Here is a 4676-nt window from a genome sequence, read left to right on the forward strand (position 1 = left end):
GAGCTTCTGCAAAGGATCGCCAGTCTTGGGGATATTGCGTCTGTTTAAATTTGGCATGTTTGTTTCGTTGTTCTTGCAACAGTGTTCTAACCCGTTTTGTGTACCAAGGAGGATCAGCTCCGTCGTTTGTTAGTTTATTTGGTATAAACCTCTCAATTGCCGCCGATACTTTTTCTTTGAATCTAAGCCACGTCTGGTCTACACTTATATTATTAATTTAGAATGAGTGGAGATTGTCTCTCAGAAAGGCGTCAAGTGAATTTTTATCTGCTTTTTTGAATAGGTATGTTTTTCGCTTATTTTTCGAGGATTTGGGTATTACAATATTCAATCTCGCTACGACAATCCTGTGTTCACTAATCTCTATATCGGTTTTGATGCTGGTTATTAACTCAGGATTATTTGTTGCTAAGAGGTCAAGTGTGTTTTCACAACCGTTTACTATTCGCGTGGGCTCATGAACTAGCTGCTCGAAGTAATTTTCAGAGAATTCGTTTAGCACTATTTCGGATGATATTTTATGCGTACCTCCGGAATTAAACATGTATTTTCGCTAACATATCGAGGATAAATTAAAGTCACAACCAACTATTATCGTATGAGTCGGGTACGTGTTTGAAATCAAACTCAAGTTTTCTTTGAACCTTTCAGCAACTGTATCATCTGAACTGGGAGGTAGGTAGAAGGATCCAATTACTATTTTTTTCCGGTTGCCAACAATGATCTCTGCCATACTAAATCACAGGAAGTATCTACTTCAATTTCGCGACAGCAAGAAACACGCCACCGCCAACCGTGTTTAGCCTACCTTTTCGGAACACCGTTATGTTCTTCGCAAAAATTCCGGCTGAGCTTGTATCCGGTTTTAGCGAGCTTTTAGTGCCTATAACGATTTGAGCATCAATGCTTTCTAGAAGAGCTTTGAGCTCTGGTACTTTCCCAACACAGCTTCGACAGTTTACAACTGTTATACCAATGGTTCCTGTATCTATATTCCTCCAGTGTTCAGCCTGCACCCTTTGTGACTGAAGCTCATCTTGTGTTTTCCCAAGACCCTCTAACCTAAAAAACCGCCCAGTCCACGCCACACAGCCCCTGCTAACCGCGTAGCCGCCTCCTGCGTATAGTTGACACTTGACCTATTCAGCGGAACCCGAAACCCAACCACCCTTTGGCGCAAGTCGAGGAATCTGCAGCCTACACAGTAGCAGAACCGTCTGAGCCTCTGATTCAGACTCTCCAATCGGCTCTGTACCAGAGGTCCGTAATCGGTTCTGTCGACTGCTCTGCTTTCATCTTACAAGAAAGACTGGCAGCCTTCTGTTAGCTGGTCGAAACCAGAGAGAATCTCTTCTGATCCAAAGTGACACATCATAGGTACCGACGTGAGCAACCACCTGCAGTTGGCTGCACCCTGCGCTTTTCATGACATCCGGGAGGACCCTTTCCACATCCGGAACGACTCCACCTGGTATGCACACAGAGTGCACATTGGTTTTCTTACCCTCCTTGCCAGCCATGTCCCTAAGGGGCCGAATAACGCGCCTAACGTTGGAGCTCCTAACTAAAAATAGTCCCACCCTCTGCGATTGTCCAGATCTTGCATGCTGAGTGGTTTTCTTTGAAACAGGACAGGCGACAGCATCCTGCTGAGCGACAGTGTCAGCCACAGACAACACGTGGAACCTGTTTGTCAGACAAACCGGGGAGGCCTTACGTGCGGCCGCCTGGGAAGACTTTCGGCACCTGCTTCGCCCCAGGGCGAGCTCCCACTCCTCCACAAGTGAGGGGTCAGCCTCAGTGCGAGCAGTAACTGGGTTGGCCACTGGTGGGGACCGATCAGAGGACTCTGACGCACTTGGCGCACTGGACGTCCGTTGGATCCCCAAAACAGTGATGACTGTCCACTGCAGCCTCAAGCTGTGTAGCCGAAGCCGTCATCGGCCGAAGCTGAGAGCGAAGTGTCACCAACTCTGCTCGCATCCGCACACAACAATCGCAGTCCCTGTCCATACCAAAGACCGTGGAAAACAATCGACGAACTATCGACACGCGCTACGGAAATTTACTGCAGACCCTGGCGAAAACGCACGAACTGTGTCTAGTAATACGCAGATATTCAAGAACCTAATTACCGAAGCACTCAGGTGAAACTAAATAATTTGCCCCTGATAAAGGAACTTGTAATATATCACAAAATCGGTTTACTTTCTGACGCAAACGAAAACTTTAGAACTGTGGCTATTAGATTTTACATTTACACGCAGAAACTCAAAAAACTAAACTATTAAAGCACACAGATGATATAATAAAATTCGCTCCTGGTTAGGAACTCGTAAATGTCACAAAAGCGGTTTACTTATTTGTTGCTGCGTTTGTCGCGGTCGGCTACTACTGCCTGCCTGACTGACTGAAAACGGAAAAGGCCAAATTGTAGGCTTTGGCGATCGATGTTTGAATGTTTGACGCTATGGCACAGTGACACTGCGCAGATGATAAGGATAGTAAACAGAGGGTGCATCGATACCAGGACACAAAGTCTTTGTGAATCACATTCCGTGTACAGCTGCACAGCAGCTACGAGTATGCCTCGCAAATAGACGCGTGAACAGTTCATGCAGAGGTCAGCATCTGAAAAAGGACTTGTAACTGGGATCAAAGAGGCCCGTTTGAGTAATCGGCAGAACGTTCTACATTTGAATATGAGCGATGCCTCTGTTCGAAGATGTTGGCAGGAATGGGTGAACCGTGGCCAAACACAGTGTCAGGAAGTAAGTGATCAACCTAGAGAGACGACGGACCTTGAGGATCGAGCAGTCGTCAGAGAGGCACTCACATCTCCGAAATCTTCGTTATCAACGATCCGTTGTGAAACCGGTGCTTCAGTGACCATAAGTGCTATTAACAGGGGCTCAAAGAAGAGGGCCTGAACTTAAGGAGTCCCTCGCACCGACTACCATTACCTCTGTACACCAACAAGCCCATTTGCAGTTGTGTCGGACGTTCGGCCTGGAATCTCATTCCCCGGCGTAGAACTGTCTTCAGTGATGACTGCCGCTTCGAGCTCAGTACCAGCGGAGACGTGTGTGAAGACGCACTGGACAGGGGTTGGATAAGTACCTGACTGTCGCCCGCCACACGGTCCGAAAGCCGGAAGTTATGGACTGAGGTGCAATTCCATTTCATAGCAGGAACCGTTAGGTTGCCATCCGCGGTATCCTCATAGCACAGCTGTACGTCGAGGATATTCTACTCCTCATTTTGTTGCCCTTCGTGACAAGCCAGCGTGGACTTACATTTCAGCATGGTAATGATCACGTTAGTTCATTTACATACACAGGGGGTCCAGAAAAATGTACACATTCTTTGATAGTTAATATCTTTGGAATAAAATGACGGATCGTTCCAATTTTTTTGCTGTAGCGTAGTCCACTGTTTTCTCAACAGATATTGGCTCGCTTTTTCCAACAGTGACAGTGCATCAATGAATGAATTAAGATTGTTGTTTGAACGTCGCAAAGCCGTACTCAAGTAGTACTGGAGGTGCGAAAACATGACGGAGATACAATGGCTCTGGCGTAATGTCTACCAAACTCTGCCACCAACACTTACAACAATTTATCGTGTGCGGGATATATTTGAAGCCGACGGCACTGTTCAAGTTGTGCATAAGGAAAGGTCTGGCCGACCAGAAGATCAACAAGTCCAGCTTCCAGCTCTGCTGTGTTGGAACATTTTAGTAGGTCACTTCAGAAATCTGTGAAGCAGGGTGCACGTGACTGCAGGGTAAGTCTTTCAAGAGTACGATGATTTCTGAAGACTGCAAAGTGAAAAGTGTACATTCCAAGATCGCTGCACGCTATGAACGAGGACGATGCAGATCGAAGAATGGAGAATTGCGAGTGGTTTGAAAGCATGCTTCACGAGGATGAACGGTCTGCAGGGATGGTTTTCTGATATGACGAGGCGCAATGGGAACTGAACGGTACTGTAAACTGCCACAGCTACTTGTACTGGACGCCTGAAAATCCTGACTTTCACGTGGACAAACATATTAATCTGCCGGGTATGAATGTGTGGTGCAGTCTCTCATCGAGAGATTTGATTAACTCATTCTTCTTCGATCGTACCGTAACTGGTGCTGTGTATCTTCATACCCTGTGAGCATCGCTTATACCTGCCATCCAAGACGTGATTCAAAATGGAAGATTTTATCAAGAACAAGATGCGCTCCGCCGCACTATCACAGAGATGTCTACTTGGATGAAAATCTATCTGGGCGTTGGATAGGTCGAAGAAGCCCTTCTTCGGCATGTTGAGTACCCACCACGGTCTCCAGATCGTACACCTCTTGATTTGCACTTATGGGGGACGTAGAAAATAAAGTTTATCAATGGAAGCCAGCTACAATGAGTGTCCTACGAGAAATCGTCGGGGTATCCAGTGCGGCTGTCACACCGGCAACACTGACAGCCATAGTTCGGTCAACAGTTCAATGATGTCGATGTTGTTTGGCTGCTAATAGTGGTTGGTTTGAATATACAAAATAACCTCCTCCCAGTGCAAGAATTGTAGCGATAAGTCATTTTGTTCCATTATTACTGTCAACAAGTGTCTACATTATTCTGGAGCCCTCTGTATATCAGCATCGTAAGCCAAGATGAGGAGAGGAACTA

This window comes from Schistocerca gregaria, chromosome 2 (assembly GCF_023897955.1).
Source record: "Schistocerca gregaria isolate iqSchGreg1 chromosome 2, iqSchGreg1.2, whole genome shotgun sequence".
Taxonomy (NCBI): Eukaryota; Metazoa; Arthropoda; class Insecta; order Orthoptera; family Acrididae; genus Schistocerca; species Schistocerca gregaria.